The sequence below is a fragment of the Xenopus tropicalis genome, chromosome 9 (assembly GCF_000004195.4).
Source record: "Xenopus tropicalis strain Nigerian chromosome 9, UCB_Xtro_10.0, whole genome shotgun sequence".
In the NCBI taxonomy this organism is placed as follows: domain Eukaryota; kingdom Metazoa; phylum Chordata; class Amphibia; order Anura; family Pipidae; genus Xenopus; species Xenopus tropicalis.
In genome coordinates, this window is record NC_030685.2 from 15,439,757 (window position 1) to 15,460,388 (window position 20,632).

A 20,632-nucleotide genomic window follows, 5' to 3' on the forward strand; every position below is an offset into this window, starting at 1 on the left:
CTGGCAGAGGGGCTGTTGTAAGATGCCATAGCCAGTTACTATTAAGTGAGCTGATGGGGGCTGTTTGCAGCGCCACCTCAGGGGTCCTAGCTGCCCAAGGCGGCCAAGTTGATGCCACCCCCCTCGCTCGCCAAGCACTTGGCTTTGTCACGTCGAAGGGGGGTGAGGTGAGATGCATTGCTAGTGCAGATAGCGCAGTAGCACTAGAATGTTTAAATAGGAATTTCGACTCTTTAAGTTACCAGGAACAACTTTTTCTGCCCTTAGTAACTTGCCGGGTGCTTCCGCCTGAGGCGACTTTTTCAACTTGCCTCATTGTAGCAGCGCCCCTGGCTGTTTGGGCCTCTGTGTTCTTCAAATGCCAGGGCCTATTTTGGGTCCCAATGCAGACCTGCTGTGTACAATACAATGGAAGTCCACATGTAGAATGTATCTCACTATATAAGGTACATTGTACTGTATAAAGGTGCCCCTCACTGTAAGCGGGATGGTACTTCAGTAGGGCCTCAAAAAATGTAAGTGAGATCCATGGGCTTCAAAGGGGGGTGGAGCTTGTTGATGAGTGGGTGGAGTTGGATCAAGGGTAGGGATTTTGCATAATAGCCATGTCCAGGCAGATCAGGGGCATTACCATGCAAGCATGGGCATTCTTTGTTTACTGAGGCCCACTCTACTGGATAGCAGAGCCTGCTGCCCTGGGGGCCAATGGGCTAGAGGAGAAGGCCCTGCTAACTAGTATAGGGCCCCATGATTACTGAAGATAAGCATATGCCTCACTATAGAACAAAGTCCCTTACTGTATTAGGGTACCCATCACAGAGGATGTACCTCACTCTAATTATGTCCCTTAAGGTATAAGGACACTCCCAAACTGTATAAGCACCTGCCTTCTTGTAACAATGCCCCTTACTGTTGAGGGATTTTCCACATTGTATAAGAGATAAGATGCCACACTCTTACAATATTCATTAAATAGTAATAATGGCCCCACTGACTGTAATACAATGTCTCATTCATAGGGATTAAACCCAAATCCTTCAGATAGAGCCCCTCTAACCAAGGCTCTGAGTCCCTCCCCCCAGCCTCATGGTTTGAAGACCACTGCTAACAATGTCCCTCACTGTATAAGGATGCCCCTCACTGTATAAGGACATGCCTCACTGTAGAACAATGTCCCTCACTGTATAAGGATGCCCCTCACTGTATAAGGACATGCCTCCTGTAGAACAATGTCCCTCACTGTATAAGGATGCCCCTCACTGTATAAGGACACGCCTCCTGTAGAACAATATCCCTCACTGTATAAGGATGCCCCTCACTGTATAAGGACATGCCTCTTGTAGAACAATGTCCCTCACTGTATAAGGATGCCCCTCACTGTATAAGACACGCCTCCTGTAGAACAATGTCCCTCACTGTATAAGGATGCCCCTCACTGTATAAGACACGCCTCCTGTAGAACAATGTCCCGCACTGTATAAGGACACGCCTCCTGTAGAACAATATCCCTCACTGTATAAGGATGCCCCTCACTGTATAAGGACATGCCTCATTGTAGAACAATTCCCCTCACTGTATAAGGATGCTCCCCACTGTACAAGGACATGCCTCATTGTAGAACAATTCCCCTCACTGTATAAGGATGCTCCCCACTGTACAAGGACATGCCTCACTGTAGAACAATGCCCCCACTGTATAATGATGCCCCTCACTGTATAAGGACATGCCTCACTGTAGAACAATGCCCCCATTGTATAAGGATGCCCCTCACTGTATAAGGACATGCCTCACTGTAGAACAATGCCCCCCATTGTATAAGGATGCTCCCCACTGTATAAGGACATGCCTCACTGTAGAGCAATGTCCCCACTGTGTAAGGATGCCCCTCACTGTATAAGGACATGCCTCACTGTAGAACAATGCCCCCATTGTATAAGGATGCCCCTCACTGTATAAGGACATGCCTCACTGTAGAACAATGCCCCCATTGTATAAGGATGCCCCTCACTGTATAAGGACATGCCTCACTGTAGAGCAATGTCCCCACTGTGTAAGAATGCCCCTTACTGTATAAGGACATGCTAAGGGGTTGAGGGGCCCAAGGTACTGAGGGACTCAAACAATCACGGAAGCCTTTGACCAGGGGAACATTCACCAGACCCCCACTGTGAAAAATATCACCAGTAAAGTAATCAACGTTATAATAAATGTTAAAACAGAAGTGGGGAAAACAGTCCAAGGCTAATCCCCTGTCTGGCTGTCCCCCAAAGACCTCCCTGTTGAGAGCGCATTCAGCTTATATTTTACTGTAGTGATATATAAGCTCCACTGCTAACAGCACGGAGCGAGGAGTCAGCCAGTCTCCTTTTAGCATTCACCCTTCCAGGGACGCCTTAAACCACTTATCTTCTGGCAAAGGTCCACTCACACAGGCTGCAAGCCTCCTAGCAACTGAATGCCATCCCCAATGCTGCTGGGAAGTGCACCCCTGGCAAGGCCCAAAGTGTGGGTGTGCATATGGGGGGGGGGGGGGGTTGCTTTTCTCTGATGGAGCGGCGGGCAGGATCAGTGTTGCTATGGAATTAGATTAGGATCTCTTATAAAAGGATGAAAAGGCACATCCTCGTGTCTGAGCATAGCTGCTGATTGCATTACAGCTTCCCCTCTCATCCAGTGCTGCATGATCCCGGCAGGATGAGCGACATGGGGAACAGACTGCGCTACGCACACACTGAGTGTGGCCCTAGGCTGGCTGGAACATGACAGCCGTGACCCCTAGAGTATATGCACCTGGGGTAACGCCACTATCCGCCCTGTTCGGAAACAGGCACTATATGCATGCAGTCGGCATAGTTATGTATACAGGGTCGGACTGGGACACCAGGATAAAACCCAGTGGGCCCCGTCGGCCCAGATCCAACCCTTGCTGGTGCTCCCCCGGCCGACCATGCCTCCCCTGACACGTTAAACTTATGCACGCTCAGGGGAAGACATTAGATGGGGGACCCTGCAGGGGGGTTAGGGGGGCTTTGCGGGCCCTTGGGGCCCCAGCCCGACCCTGCAGGTATACATGCGCCACACAAAAGGAGAGGTACTGGATTAGTCCAGGCCTGGAGTAATCTTTAGAGGAGTTGCTGTAAAATGCCATACACAGTCACTATTTATTGGACACATGGGGGGGCTGTTTTGACCTCTGTGCCAGAGCCTATTTTAAATCTCAGTCTGTGAGTCCATGAAAGGAACAGGAGTGACAGAATGAACCCAGACGCTCTAAATAAAAGCCAGGCTTGGCCTTGGGCCTACAATTCTTACACCCCACTCCCCCATTATACTAGGGTACTAGCTGTGGAACATATTGCTGCGGCAAAGCCCAATCTCTCCAAAACCAGCAAACACACTAATCCCCCTCATGGAGATGTGCAAACACAATACACAGGAAGTGAAAGTCACAGTGCTGAGGACATGAGGTAACCACGGCAACTTGTCACCAATGTTAGAAACGTGATTGCCACACATGCGGCCGGCCATCTGGGAACCAAAGAGAAAAAATCCCTTTCCCCGCTAGCGATGCCTGAGGTGTCCTGCTCTGTTTTCTCCTTGTTTGGCCTGTGATTTTAACCGCAGGCCCCTCTGTGACATAAGGAGGGGGTCATTACTTGCCTTCTGAATTCTATTAAAGTGATAGGATTTGCAATTCATGTACGACACTAATTCCAGCAGCCATCTTCTTCCCTTTCCACCCACCCTCAGCACGCATATCACTTAGGCCGGGTCAACTGAACTGAAAAAGAAACAGCCTTTGAGGGGTACAAAATGGTGACATTATAGCAAGCTGGCAGAAATAACACTTCATATTAGCTTTGCCTAATGAACGGCCTCTCAGTTCTTGCTGGCATACAACTCCCAGTACAAGTATAGGATCCTTTACCCGGAAACCCATTATCCAGAAGGTTCCGAGTTACAGAATGCCCGTCTCCCTTAGACTCCATTATAAGCAAATAATTCTAATTTGTTAAAATTATTTCCTTTTTCTATGTAATAATAAAACAGTACCTGTACTTGATCCCAACTAAGATATAATTACCCCTTATTGGGGGCAGAACAGTCCTATTGGGTTTATTTAATGGTTAAATGATTCCCTTTTCTCTGTAATAATAAAACAGTACCTGCACTTGATCCCAACTAAGATATAATTACCCCTTATTGGGGGCAGAACAGCCCTATTGGGTTTATTTCATGGTTAAATGATTCCCTTTTCTCTGTAATAATAAAACAGTACCTGTACTTGATCCCAACTAAGATATCATTACCCCTTATTGGGGGCAGAACAGCCCTATTGGGTTTATTTAATGGTTAAATGATTCCCTTTTCTCTGTAATAATAAAACAGTACCTGTACTTGATCCCAACTAAGATATAATTACCCCTTATTATTATTATTAACGTTTATTTATAAAGCGCCAACATATTCCACAGCGCTGTACAATAAGTGGGTTTCATACATTGGACATACAGAATAACATATAAAGCAATCAATAACCAATCAATTTAGTGCCATCTTGCCTGTCAGGTGCCATGCAGGGGTAGAACATTGGCTTTATTGTGTGTGTGAAGGGAACAAGCAGGACTGTGCCTTTAAACACGGATCCTGCTGACCTTGCAAGTGGTCCTGTTTGACCTCTATAGAGACTTGAGAATCCATCTCACGCCAGCTGCTGACGTTATGGGGATGTGCTGGCCGGCTGCCAAGGCAAAAGATAGGCCTTGTCACCTCCAAACAATGGGACAGCTGGGGCCCCCTCCCAATTATTGCTGAGAAAATTCCATATTGCCAATGACTGGCAGAATCAGGAGGGAGGGGGGGGCACAAAGAAGACTTTTAATTAAAGGCTTTAACTAGAAATGGACAGCAATCCCAAAACAAAATTAATTCAAGGGCTAGATTTGTATTATTTTTTTAAGCCAATACCTGGTTGCTAGGAAAAGTGGGGGCCCTATTAACCAGATAGAGTCTAACCTCTAGAGCCTAGAGGCCTGTAAATAAATACAATCATTTTCTTTCCCTTTCTTTACTCAAGGTGAGACGTATGCTTCTCAAATACCTTGTGTTGCCTTTCATTTATTTATTATTGACTTATTTATATGTGGCACATTCACACAGAACAAAGGGGAAGTATTTACTTGTGTTTTGATTTCACTGCTTTCACTAGGCCCCCAGACTCATTAAAACAGAATGATGGGTAAGTGAGTGGGCCCTGTAGCAAGGAGTTTATTATTTTTCTAATATCAAGGCAAGTTTTGTGTTCATGCGTTTAGTTCTATCATATGGTGAATTTAAACAGAAGACTGGGTCTTCCAGCACCAATGAAAATGACCTGTGTTCATCCCTCCTACATTGAATTTACTTTAATGGATTCCAAATGCTGCCCATTCATGCTCATTAAACAGGAATTAAATGTTTGCCTATTTGTGGAGGGGCTGCACTGCCCCAATATGACTACTTGGTGGTCACTCATATTAGGGGGTTATGTTATAAAAGGTGCAGTTTGCTACAGAGCCAATCAGCAGATAGCATTTACTGGTCTATCCCATAGCAAGTTTTACATTTAGTATGTTATAGAATAGCCAGTTCTAAGCAACTTTTCAATTGCTCTTTATGATTTATTTTTTATAGTTTTTGAATGATATCCCTTCTTCTTCTCTTTCCAACTTTTAAATGGGGTCACTGACCCCAGCAGCCAAACAACAAATACTCTGTAAGCCTACAATTCCATTATTATTTCTTTTTTTTAAACTTATCTTTGTGTTTAGGACCTCTCCTATAAATATATCAGTCTCTCATTCAAACCACTCCCTGGTCACTAAGGTAATTTGGACCCTAGCAACCAGAAAGCTTCTGAAATTCAAAACTGAAGGAAAAAAAAACACAAGTAATAAAAAATAAAAAAATTTCAATAGTTGCTATGGGTTACTTGGGCCTTTGTCCCTTTTATTACATATGGGGGCAAGGCTGTTCACCACAGACACTAAGCTACAAGGATATATAGTATAATGAGCTGCAGGCAGTCAGCAGGAAGCCAGATTATGGCTTATTTCCCATAATGAGTTGCTGTTAGGCACACAAGGAACAAGTTGGGCACAGGAAGGTGCAAAAGATTGCCCTAAGGGCCACTACAAATTTTAACCCCTCAGGAGAGTTTGTAACTCATTTAATTCCAGGGTAGAAACAGTGGTCCTGCAACTGACTAGCCAGAACTGATTGTTTGCTATGCATTACAACTCTGGAATAAAAGTTTTACAGTTTTGTGCACTGACATCAACTGGGGGCTGGATCCACAAAGCATAAATGTTTCTCTGTAGCATTACCTCATAAGGTCCCCATACATGTGCCGATTGTAGCTGCCGATATTGGTCCCTTGGACCGATTTGGCAGCTTATTGGCCTGTGTAGGGACAGGAACGGTGGGCATGCCCGACCGATATCTGGCCTGAAATTGGGCAGATATCGATCAGGCAGGTTAAAAGATTTAAGGCCCCCATACATGGGCCGATAGAAGCTGCCGATATTGGTCCCTTGGACCAATTATCTGCCCGTGTAGGGGCAGAAACGATCGGGCTGGCTGACCGATATCTGGCCTGAAATTGGCCAGATATCGATCGGCCAGGTTAAAAGATTCAGTCGGATCGGGGGCCGCATCGGCTCGTTGATGCGGTCCCCGAACCGACTGCCCCATTGCCGCCTACATAATCCGGTCGCTTGGCCCCAGGGCCCAGGGATCTTACCGTGTATGGGGACCTTAAGTCGGATCGGGGACCGCATTGGCTTGTTGATGTGGTCCCCGAACCAACTGTGCCCATTGTTGCCGTTATAATTCGATCATTTGGCCCCAGGCCAAAGGATCGAATTAGCCTACATTTTCCCAATATCGCCCACCCATAGGTGGGGATATCGGGAGAAGATCCGCGAGCGAGCGGATCTTAACATGTATGGCCACGTATAAACAACCTACAAGAAAATGACATTACCATAGCACAGATAATCCCCCTTCTTAATGGACTTCTGTTTATCTGTGCTGAGGTAATCTAATTGTCTACCTCGCAGGGAACAAACATGGAGTATCTTCAATTTCCCTGTTTAGCTGAAGAAAAAACAAAAACCATAGACGTTTTGTGATTAAAACTCTAGGCAAAAGCATGTTCAGTACAAGCCCTATTCACTGAACTTGCGTTCAATGCCCATTTAAAAGCTCTTACACACAGGTGTTTCTTCCCGTGTCCCCTGCGATGGATCTCTCCATGCATCAAGTTCTGTTCCACCTACATTTGCCTCTTCAGTGAGTACAACACTATTTGGGGCTGTGTTACCCACCGCAGGGGGTGCAGGATGAAATGCCGGTATGTAACAGCTCTCTCTCTGATGAATACTCTGCACGTGCATCAGTTCATCTCTGTAGGTAATACATCTTAGTGCAGAATATATTGTAGGTAATACCTCTCTGTCTCTCCAGCATCAGCGCAACACTGTGGGTAATATCTCTCTCAATAGAATACTCAGCAAGAGCATTAGTGCAACTCTGTGGGTAATATATAGTTCCGCAGGAATTCTCTATAAGTAATATATAGGTAGGTAATATCTTTCTGAGGAATACTATGTAGGAGCATCTGTACAACTCTAGGTAATACCTCATTCCACAGAATATAATGTAGGTAATACCTCTCTCTGCAGAATACTCTGTAGATAATACCTCTCTCTGCAGAATACTCTGTAGATAATATCTCTCTCTGCAGAATACTCTGTAGGTAATATCTCTCTCTGCAGAATACTATGTAGGTAATACCTCTCTCTGCCGAATATTCTGCAGGTAATATCTCTCTCTGCAGAATACTCTGTAGGTAACATCTCTCTCTGCAGAATACTCTGTAGGTAATATCCCTCTCTCCAGAATACTCTGCAGGTAATATCCCTCTCTCCAGAATATTCTGCAGGTAATACTATGCAGAATACTCTGTAGGTAATATCCCTCTCTCCAGAATATTCTGCAGGTAATACTATGCAGAATACTCTGTAGGTAATATCCCTCTCTCCAGAATACTCTGCAGGTAATATCCCTCTCTCCAGAATACTCTGCAGGTAATATCTCTCTCTCCAGAATATTCTGCAGGTAATACTATGCAGAATACTCTGTAGGTAATATCTCTCTCTACAGAATACTCTGTAGGTAATATCTCTCTCTGCAGAATACTCTGTAGATAATATCTCTCTCTGCAGAATACTCTGTAGGTAATATCTCTCTCTGCAGAATACTCTGTAGGTAATATCTCTCTCTGCCGAATACTCTGTAGGTAATACCTCCCTCTGCCGAATACTCTGTAGGTAATATCTCCCTCTGCCGAATACTCTGTAGGTAATATCTCTCTCTGCAGAATACTCTGTAGGTAATATCTCTCTCTGCAGAATACTCTGTAGGTAATATCCCTCTCTCCAGAATACTCTATAGGTAATATCTCTCTCTGCGAAATACTCTGTAGGTAATATCTCTCTCTGCGAAATACTCTGTAGGTAATACCTCCCTCTGTGAAATACTCAGCAGGTAATATCTCTCTCTCCAGAATACTCTGCATGTAATACTATGCAGAATACTCTGTAGGTAATATCTCTCTCTGCGAAATACTCTGTAGGTAATATCTCCCTCTGTGAAATACTCAGCAGGTAATATCTCTCTCTCCAGAATACTCTGCATGTAATACTATGCAGAATACTCTGTAGGTAATATCTCTCTCTGCAGAATACTCTGTAGGTAATATCCCTCTCTCCAGAATACTCTGTAGGTAATATCTCTCTCTGCCGAATACACTGTAGGTAATGTCTCCCTCTGCATAATACTCTGCAGGTAATAACTCTCTCTGCAGAATACTCTGTAGGTAATATCTCTGTCTGTTAAATAATCTGCAGGTAATATCCCTCTCTCCAGAATACTCTTTAGGTAATATCTCCCTCTGTGAAATACTCAGCAGGTAATATATCTCTCTCCAGAATACTCTGCAGGTAATACTAAGCAGAATATTCTGAAGGTAATATCTCTCTCTGCAGAATACTCTGTAGGCAACATCTCTCTCTCCAGAATACTCTGTAGGTAATATCTCTCTCTGCCGAATACACTGTAGGTAATTTCTCCCTCTGCATAATACTCTGCAGGTAATATCTCTCTCTGTAGAATACTCTGTAGGTAATATCTCTCTCTGCAGAATACTCTGTAGGTAATATTTCTCTCTGCAGAATACTCTGTAGGTAATATCTCTCTCTGCCGAATACTCTGTAGGTAATATCTCTCTCTGCTGAATACTCTGTAGGTAATATTTCTCTCTGCAGAATACTCTGTAGGTAATATCTCTCTCTGCCGAATACTCTGTAGGTAATATCTCTCTCTGCTGAATACTCTGTAGGTAATATTTCTCTCTGCAGAATACTCTGTAGGTAATATCTCTCTCTGCCGAATACTCTGTAGGTAATATCTCTCTCTGCTGAATACTCTGTAGGTAATATTTCTCTCTGCAGAATACTCTGTAGGTAATATCTCTCTCTGCCGAATACTCTGTAGGTAATATCTCTCTCTGCAGAATACTCTGTAGGTAATATTTCTCTCTGCAGAATACTCTGTAGGTAATATCTCTCTCTGCCGAATACTCTGTAGGTAATATCTCTCTCTGCAGAATACTCTGTAGGTAATATCTCTCTCTCCAGAATACTCTGTAGGTAATATCTCTCTCTCCAGAATACTCTGTAGGTAATATCTCTCTCTGCCGAATACACTGTAGGTAATTTCTCCCTCTGCATAATACTCTGCAGGTAATATCTCTCTCTGTAGAATACTCTGTAGGTAATATCTCTCTCTGCCTAATACTCTGTAGGTAATATCTCTCTCTCCAGAATACTCTGTAGGTAATATCTCTCTCTGCCGAATACACTGTAGGTAATTTCTCCCTCTGCATAATACTCTGCAGGTAATATCTCTCTCTGTAGAATACTCTGTAGGTAATATCTCTCTCTGCCGAATACACTGTAGGTAATTTCTCCCTCTGCATAATACTCTGCAGGTAATATCTCTCTCTGTAGAATACTCTGTAGGTAATATCTCTCTCTGCAGAATACTCTGTAGGTAATATTTCTCTCTGCAGAATACTCTGTAGGTAATATCTCTCTCTGTAGGTAATATCTCTCTCTGCAGAATACTCTGTAGGTAATATTTCTCTCTGCCGAATACTCTGTAGGTAATACCTCCCTCTGCCGAATACTCTGTAGGTAATATCGCTCTCTGCGAAATACTCTGTAGGTAATACCTCCCTCTGCCGAATACTCTGTAGGTAATATTGCTCTCTGCGAAATACTCTGTAGGTAATATCTCTCTCTGCTGAATACTCTGTAGGTAATATTTCTCTCTGCAGAATACTCTGTAGGTAATGTTTCTCTCTGCAGAATACTCTGTAGGTAATATCTCTCTCTGCCGAATATTCTGCAGGTAATATCTCTCTCTGCCGAATACTCTGTAGGTAATATCTCTCTCTGCAGAATACTCTGTAGGTAATATTTCTCTCTGCCGAATACTCTGTAGGTAATATCTCTCTCTGCCGAATACTCTGTAGGTAATACCTCCCTCTGCAGAATACTCTGTAGGTAATACCTCCCTCTGCAGAATACTCCGTAGGTAATATCGCTCTCTGCAGAATACTCTGTAGGTAATATCTCTCTCTGCCGAATACTCTGTAGATAATATCTCTCTCTGCCGAATACTCTGTAGGTAATGTCTCTCTCTGCTGAATACTCTGTAGGTAATATCTCTCTCTGCCGAATACTCTGTAGGTAATATCTCTCTCTGCTGAATACTCTGTAGGTAATATCTCTCTCTGCCGAATACTCTGTAGGTAATATCTCTCTCTGCCGAATACTCTATAGGTAGTATTTCTCTAGGCAAAATTGACATTTTCCCAAGGCTCACAAGGATAGGGGGCCCACTGGCACACCTTTCATCTGGGATAACCTTTGGCAGAAGCACCCTGCAGAGATGGCAGCCCTCAATTTTAATCAACTGGAAGAGCTCTACATGGTTATTTTTATTATCATTTATAATTTTTTATAATTTTTCATGTCTGCTTCAGTAAGTGCAGGCCATTTCTTCACTGCCTGCTTTACTATATTGAACTTCACATCCTTGGGGGTTATTCTATCACAAAATTCTTGTTGACGGGGCCCACCATAACATTTTTTCCAGGGCCCCCTGGTACCTTAAAGTAGCCCTGCTCTGTAAGCAATATCTTTCTCTGTGCGGAATGCTCTGCAGGTAATACCTAATTGTACTTACAAGCACCAAAAGGGAAATAAAATAAATAAAAAAAAGGTACTACCTTATAAAGAATATCTTCATTTTGGCGGGTTTATATTTCAGGAGATGAGACTGGACCTTAAGAAGGCAGCAAGGATTTTCACATGAAGCAGCCTCACCAACTCCATCTACCTTTCAGTAGCGTCCAAATAAGTGTCAGCACAGCGGAGGCCGACCTAATAATCCTAATTATGCACACCCTTCCTGTACCTGATTTGCATAAGCAATTAGCAGTATCCCCGCCGGGGTGGCGAGAAGGGAGGGGGGGGTAACATCTGGAGAGAGAGGAGGATGATGCTTTGTCACCGAGGAGAGGTGGGCAGACGCCGAGTCCCAGAGACTGACAGGCGGTGATTACCTCATTGAACAGACATCAGTAGCTGAGATGTCAGGAGATGCTCTGTCCAAACACAGAAGCAATTAGAGATTCAGCTCCCACTAACGCTGCCGCCGCTTCTGCTGCGTGATTTATTTATTTATCCCTTTCCATCTCTCATCCTGCTCACACTCTCCTGCCTCGTGCCATTATCTTGTGAGTTCCCGCTTGGGAGAAACCGCAAACCCAATTCCTCTCTTTGTCTTGAGCCCTGAAAAGCACAAATCCTCGCCAGCACTGCGGGGGGTTTGGTTCCGCTATCGGGGGCGTCGGAAAGCAGGGAAAGGGTTAAATTAATAGAAGCCTCTAGTAAATTACAATATATACAGGTATAGGACCCATTATCCAGAATGCTCGGGACCGAAGGTCTTTCCGTAATTTGGATCTCCATACCTTAAGTCTACTAAAAAATCAATAAAACATTAATCAAACCCAATAGGGCTGTTCTGCCCCCAATAAGGGGTAATTATATCTTCGTTGGGATCAAGTACAGGTACTGTTTTATTATTACAGAGAAAAGGGAATCATTTAACCATGAAATAAACCCAATAGGGCTGTTCTGCCCCCAATAAGGGGTAATTATATCTTAGTTGGGATCAAGTACAGGTACTGTTTTATTATTACAGAGAAAAGGGAATCGTTTAACCATGAAATAAACCCAATAGGGCTGTTCTGCCCCCAATAAGGGGTAATTATATCTCAGTTGGGATCAAGTACAGGTACTGTTTTATTATTACAGAGAAAAGGGAATCATTTAACCATTAAATAAACCCAATAGGGCTGTTCTGCCCCCAATAAGGGGTAATTATATCTTAGTTGGGATCAAGTACAGGTACTGTTTTATTATTACAGAGAAAAGGGAATCATTTAACCATGAAATAAACCCAATAGGGCTGTTCTGCCCCCAATAAGGGGTAATTATATCTTAGTTGGGATCAAGTACAAGGTACTGTTTTATTATTACAGAGAAAAGGGAATCATTTAACCATTAAATAAACCCAATAGGGCTGTTCTGCCCCCAATAAGGGGTAATTATATCTTAGTTGGGATCAAGTACAGGTACTGTTTTATTATTACAGAGAAAAAGGAAATCAGTTTTAAAATTCTGAATTATTTGATTAAAATGGAGTCTATGAAAGATGGGCTTTCCGTAATTTGGAGCTTTCTGGATAACGGGTTTCCAGATAAGGTATCCCATACCTGTATATATATATATGAAGGAGACGTAAAAGTACAATGTTGCCCAATGAAAGAAAATGTCATGCTAAGCAACTTTATAATCTGCATTCATTGGGCATTTTTGATGGTTTGGACGTTCCTCGTACATAATTGCCGGTGGAAAAAGATCTGTCTGTCCATTGATATTCTCTGCACTGCTGCATCCGACTACTGAAGCAGCTGATAAACAGACCCGCAAACAAGGAAGCGAGTCACTGTGGGAATTGGAGTTTTGGTTGGAGGAAAGCTGACCTCGGCTACATGTTTTCAAGAGTCAGAATTAAAAGTGCGGACAGAAAATGCTTTTAAGTGTAATCACAGTTGTAATTAAATACGTACAACATATATATATATATACCAAGAGTATATTAAAGTGAATATAAATTATAATTAGGTTAAATGATCGCTTTTTAATACCCTATGAGCACTGCAATGGCTTAGGCATATGCTCTATAAAAGGGGTTTGGGTCAGTATCCCAACTCCACATTCAGCCATGATCCCCACCCTCTGATTTAAATGGGAAACAAGCATAAAGGCCCCCATACACGGGCCGATTTTTTACTGTCAAACGACCGATTCCCGAACGATCCGATACTATCGTTAAGTTATCGTATAGTTGATGGTGTGCGAACGATCGTCGGCCCACTAATCGACCCGACATTATCGTCCCCAAAATGGTTTAAAAATTTTAGTCGTTTAACGATAAAATCTGCCAGTTGGTGTGAGTGTCAGACATTGGTCTTTGAACGATTGTTTTCTGCGCATGTCAAGATTGCCAGCAGCGGAAGTCAACGAACATAAATAAATAAATACCGCTTCCGCCATGACATTGGATCGTACGTAGATGTACGATCGTACGTATTTTACGATAATGATACAATGAAATCTTTCGCAAATTATCGTTGCCCGTGGATGGCATATCGTATGGAAACCCGATCACCATACGATCGTTTGTCGATATAATCGTTCGTCGCACAACGAGTGAAATCGCCTCGTGTATGGGGACCTTAAGGTGCAGCTAAACAGATTCCATTTGTGCACAAGCCCCTCCATTTACAGAGAAGGCTGCGTAACCCTAAGTTATAGCCCCTGCATGGAGGTACGTTGGGAGGTAATATGGCTGCCCAGTCGCTCGCCTCTAATGAAAGCCTTTTTGCATGATAAGCAGTGCTCCAGTGAATGGGGTAATGTGCCATTTGCAGACTGAGAGGCTCATTTGCATAATAATAGGGTCAATTTGCATAGGCGTATTTATCTCAGACGCTACTGCGCTGGGGCGCCATGGCAGACAGGGAGGGCACACAGGCATTGCAAGACAGGAGCTATAGGGGATAGTGCCCCGTGTGCCTCCCACTAAGCCACTGAAATATCAGCGAGCAGCAAAATGCAACCTAGTTATAGCGCCAGAGCCACCACTCACGGGAATCCTCATTAAACATCCCCTCCAAACAGCGCAGCTTTAGGGCAGATGGAAAGAAAATAACTGCACAAATATGGTACATTGAGTCCAACACTTCCTCCTGGAAATGTGATGTGGCTACAATTAACTAATTAACTGATTTATTCCTCTTGAACGGCCGATCGGGAAATTAGCAAAATACCATTGAGCTTTTTCCTTCAGTTTGCTTTTCCCTTCATTTTGGCTCCACATAACCCCCTATATACTATTCCATTGTACTGTTCCACATGGTTATGGTCTGCCCCCATTGTATTTCACTTTATTTCCTCTCTGCCTAAAACCCTTATTATAGCTCAAAATAAACCCATAATGTATGTTGCTTCCCTCTCCCTGTTCAATACAAACCCTTATAAACCTCCTCCTACTATTACATATAAATCCACCCATGACAACTTCTCTTTCTCTATGAGACCCCTTCTATAATTCCTGCTACTGCTCTTACCCTTCTGTAACTCCCCATCGTATTTCATGAAAACCCTCTCACAACCCCGCTCCACTGCTGAATATAAACCCTCCCATAGCCCCTCCCATGCTCAATATAACTCCTCCCCCTGTTCCATATAAACCTCATTTTGCTTCATAAAATAACTTTCCCTATAACTCCTCATGTGGTTTCAATAAATCACTCCTATTGTTCAGTATAAACCCCACCAACATTTCCCTGTACATTAACTACCAATACCAGGGCCACACACCTTCATACAATGTCTAGCTGGTGCCCCACATGTGCTTAACCCAAATGCCAAAGCTCATTGGCCAGGCTCTGCTCTCCAATGACTAGAAAACAACTGTATATGATGCAATGTGCCCTCTCCCACCCTATCAACCAATAAACCTTACCCATTAAAGCTTCTACAAAGAAATGAACCCATTCCTTACTATAATTCATCATATTGATCCCTATAACCTCTCCCAATAACTCCTCATATTGATCCATATAACTGCCATGTAAATCGTTTCCCCCCAGCCTGAATTCTCCCCACCCTAAGCATTCCCAGTCAATTACCCTTCCAACACCCTTCTGCTTGTGATGGAATCCCCACAACCCCAATGAGCTCTCCTCTTCTGCCTTCCTCTGCTTCCCCATCCTTCTTTCCATCTGTCCCCCTCCCTGAATTTCTCTCTCAGGCACTGGCTGATATGAATTCCTCTCCCACACGCACACTATCAGCTCCCCTGATGCACATCCGTAGACATATGGTGACAGGATACAGATCTGCGTTTGATGAGGATAGATGGAGACAGCGCCGCACTGTCAGCTCCCACTATCTACTCTCTGCTTGTCACCTTGTAACCTTCAGGGCTCTGCAGTTTTGTAGATCTGAAACCAAAAGCAGCACCAGCTGTCTCCAAAGCTCTGCGTAGACCTCCTACACCCGGCTACAATTGGGCTCTTCTACCCTTCTACATTCTACATATTGTATACAACTGTCATACTGGGTTCTGTGGACTCCTACAAAGCTGCAGTTGGGTGGGGGCGAGTATGGGCAAAGTAAATATGCCAACATGCATTGAAGTAGAATCTGTCAAAAGTTCTGTGAAAGAAGGTATATAGGGAGAGATGGTGCCTATAGTAGCAGTGGGGGGATAATAGCCTCTGGGAAGGGACTGGGGCTGTGGGATAGCAGGTATAGTAGGGAGAGATGGTGCCTATAGTAGCAGTGGGGGGATAATAGCCTCTGGAAAGGGACTGGGGCTGTGGGATAGCAGGTATAGTAGGGAGAGATGGTGCCTATAGTAGCAGTGGGGTATAATAGCCTCTGGGAAGGGACTGTGGCTGTGGGATAGCAGGTATAGTAGGGAGAGATGGTGCCTATAGTAGCAGTGGGGGGATAATAGCCTCTGGGAAGGGACTGGGGCTGTGGGAGAGCAGGTATAGTAGGGAGAGATGGTGCCTATAGTAGCAGTGGGATAGTAGCCTCTGGGAAGGGACTGGGGCTGTGGGATAGCAGGTATAGTAGGGAGAGATGGTGCCTATAGTAGCAGTGGGATAATAGCCTCTGGGAAGGGACTGGGGCTGTGGGATAGCAGGTATAGTAGGGAGAGATGGTGCCTATAGTAGCAGTGGGGGGATAATAGCCTCTGGGAAGGGACTGGGGCTGTGGGATAGCAGGTATAGTAGGGAGAGCTGGTGTCTATAGTAGCAGTGGGGGGATAATAGCCTCTGGGAAGGGACTGGGGCTGTGGGAGAGCAGGTATAGTAGGGAGAGATGGTGCCTATAGTAGCAGTGGGGGGATAATAGCCTCTGGGAAGGGACTGGGGCTGTGGGATAGCAGGTATAGTAGGGAGAGATGGTGCCTATAGTAGCAGTGGCGGGATAATAGCCTCTGGGAAGGGACTGGGGCTGTGGGATAGCAGGTATAGTAGGGAGAGATGGTGCCTATAGTAGCAGTGGGGGGATAATAGCCTCTGGGAAGGGACTGGGGCTGTGGGAGAGCAGGAGGCCAAGCTGGTAGCCAATATTGGTGTGGGTATGGCCAATTTGATTGGGTAGTGGTGTATTGCTGCCTAAGTAAAGTGCCAGGTATGTGTTGGATGGAAAAGTGGACATTAGTAGAGACCTCTCCGGTGGAGATAATTATTGGATCAGCAGGAAACATGGAGCAGAGCGGCAATCCAAATGCACATCAGAGCCGCGTGCACATTAACGCCTCGCGCAGGGGGCGGCTGCTAAGCCAAGCAATGTTTTGAAGTTCCCTCTCAGGCCCCGAGGGGAAAGAATAATGAATCCTGACCCAAGCTTTCTCCCTTTCCCTCCCCCGTCCACCTGCCCTCATCAGCCTGATCAATAGAGGAATCAGACACAATCCTTTTAAGAACCTGTGCCTGCTTAATCCTTCATCTAATGATTTCTCTGCTTCCGCCGCTCCATCCCACCGCCCCCACCACCGCCACAGCCGCCTATCCACACCGCGCCGACGGAAATAGAGCGCTTAGATACTATTAGGTAAAGTGTAAAGCTGCCCATCCGTACGCAGAAAGTCTGCTATCTTATAATTGGGTCCTTACCCCATGGTGGGTTTATCAACCACCCCCAATTAGCATCTGGCCAATCCCCAGCCAGATATCAGTCAGACAGGCAGTCATTTTGGCCTCAAACAAGGTCCAGGAAGTTAGTGTTGGCCCATGAATGGCCAAAAAATTGCATTAGCACAATACCTCCCATGCAAGGTGGCCATATCAGGGGAAAGATTTGCTCATTTGGTCATTACAGTATAATAGGCACTGGCTAATGTCACATCCTCGCGTTGGACTACAATTCCCAGCATGCATTGGCCGCCATGTATTCATCTCCTTCCAAAATATTTAGACTTTACAATGGTATCTGGGGCCACAATTAAAAAAAATGAAGACAGACCAGTGCAATTTAGGTGACATAGGCCTATATGCCCAAAGCTACAGATTAACCCTGTGCTGAATTTAGTGATAACATTTTGACTTGTTATAAAAAAAATAAAATCAATGCTTGGCACTGGCACCTCTCTGCTGATTGGCTGTCTGCAGTCAGGCCTTAATCTCCTAATTTCTTGTTTTGAATTCTTTTCTCATGGACCATTCACCGTCTTTTGTGGGCTACAAGATCAAATGCTTGGCTAATGATAATGGGAGATGTAGGTTCATGCACAGCTGCGCTTCCATTCAGAAGGTCCGAATTCTCAGCTTGATATATCCATTATACCTGCTCCCACCACCTCTTGGATAACCAGTGAAATAACAATGAGGGGTAAGATCATGTGACTGCAGGGAAGTGGAAAGGGGGTCCACTAAGGACCCACAATCCCCTGGTGCCAGATGTGCAGAGGAGGCACTGGAACCCCAGGGGCCACCAGAAAACCTTAGACCATGGGACCACTCTCCAACCTCTTTATTCTCCTAGTCTCTTTTATTTACATGCTAGCATCTATTCTTCCATCTATTTCTCCTCTTTGTTCCCATTCAGAAATATGGAATGACGATCAAATGGCCAAATGGTCAGGAGCAGGAAGGCCCACTTACACTTGGGCCCACCGGGAGTTTTCCTGGTATCCTGGTGGGCCAGTCCGACACTGGAGGCACTCCTTCTTTTAGGGGCTCTCTAAATGGGGGACCTTGCAGTGATTGCCATAGCTCAGAACTGACCCACAGAACTAGCACTCATCTCATGTGCTGCAGGACGAGCAAGCTGTGCCCTGTCCTTGCTGTGTTTCCCCATGCTGAGCCGATTCTCTCCCCTCCACAAACCTGACCCCATTTCTGCTGCTGAACAAGGCCGCCCTCCCCGCTGGTCCATTTTCTCATTGCTATTAGTTTATCCTGACCTAGCCCTGATAACGTGGCGCGGCAGGCCGACCAGATGTGCCTTGCGTGCCCTCAGCTGCTACCGTGCAGCGCCTCTCTGTCAGAGGAGAGTTAATCAGACAGGACAGAACACACGCAGTCGCCTTCCCATCTGATAAGTGGTGCTGAAGAGCTGTTCCTCTTACTGGTAATGATCTCTCCGTCTCTTCTCCTCCTCAGCGGGAAGGGCAATGCGACTCTCCTGATTCATACAGCTACATACATGGGGCAAGGACATCACTTTCAAGAGTGTCTCCTGTGCGCCCTCCCCCCCTGTGTATCAGATACAGAAATGTGTGTATATATGATACATGTTTATCACATATGGGTGCCTCCATTTTGAAATGTGGGCGGGATTCCTGTCAGCACCTGAAGGGACCTGAATAGTTGCAAAGGTGGCCAGGCTGTAGGAGCCAGCAGGGTAGAGATAGGGATAGCTCAAACCCCTGACATAGCCGTGCAGTAATCCTCTCTCCTATACCCCCTGCAGGCTTTACTGGGGCTTACAAAGGTTAAAATCGATTGTGGGGCTGAAGGCAGGCAGCCATCAGTCAGATCAGACTCAGCCAGCCTTCCCGCCTTTGGAGCTGTTCAGATGCCCCCAGGCACTAACACAGTGCTATATAGTGAATATATTTAATCAGATATCACCATTGCACCCCTATTGGCACAGACACCCCCCCCCCCCCCCCCCCGTTTCCCATATGCGGATTGACCTTCCCCAGACAGTCACCCGCTTGGCCGCAGACCCGCGTCTCCGTGCAGGCTTGGGGATTAATGGCGCTGTGTTCTGCAGAGCTGAGTGCTCAGATTTTATGGCCGGAACAGTAGCTCTGAGCATCCGCCGCTTCTATAACATTAGGGCACGGTGCCAGCAGGCAAGGGGAGCCACCGGACACCCTGTAATGCTCTCCTGTCAGTCTGACTAGCTCCCATGGGACTGGCTATTCCCGGCACCATCGAACCTTGTCAGGCGTTTGCCGGGAGTTGCTGTTGCTTCTCCACCTTTAGCCCCTCCATACCCCCCTCTCCCTGCAATTATGTTCATTCTTTCTTGTGAAGTTTTTAATAAAAACACATAAAAACCCTCTCTCTGCAATGAAAGCGAATCCGATTCCCCGCACTGCCTGGTTCCTGCATTCCTTATTCCTGCCGTGCCCAGGAGACACCTACTTGCATTTATTTTTGGAAGGTGTAAAATATGTCAGTTTCTTCCATTCTCATAGGGAGGCAGTTGTTTTTTTAACCCTGCTACCTCCCATCTCCAAAACTGAAAAAAGGGGTATCCTTTGCCTCTTGCCTTTACAGCGCTGCTAAATTGTTTCAGGAGTCAGAACCAGAGTCTGCTGTACTAATGATTACAGATTCACATCTGGCAACCTGAACTACAACTCACAGTATCCCCCACTGACAGTATTTAGTCGTTAAGGGGCTTTCTGTGTATTCCCTGAAGCCTGCTTCCCACAGCTGAAGGGAGTGGTGGGGCCGCCATTGCTGGAGTCCAACAGAACAGCTGGAAGATTGCGTGTTGGACATCCTTGGTTTAAAGTCAGGGACATCCCTGCCTATAGAGATTTTTGGCACTCAGTCGTGCTACGTGTTTTGTTTTTCAGCAGAGTTGAAATGGGGCCAAGGAACATTCTACTTCCAAGTGTAACTCTCATTCTCTCCCTAAATACTCAGCAAATAATCCTTTCGGGAAGGTATGTGACTTAAAGGGAAAGTTACTTTTTACAATAATACATTGACGAGAGCTACTTGTAAACATCATTTCTAACTAAAGCAGTAGCTTGTCGCCATTCTCTGCACTGCTGGTTCTGCCTCCTGAAACAAAGTAGCAGAAGAAGCATGCAAAGTATTGTGGGAGATGGAGTCTCTCATGTT

General features: G+C 45.1%; 1 protein-coding gene across 2 annotated transcripts in view; it reads right to left on the reverse strand.

Moving 5' to 3' along the window:
• The window catches only part of rai1 (retinoic acid induced 1), a 119,537-nt gene that overhangs the window by 41,063 nt on the left and 57,842 nt on the right, over window positions 1–20,632 (reverse strand). The gene's annotated exons all lie outside the window — the stretch shown is intronic.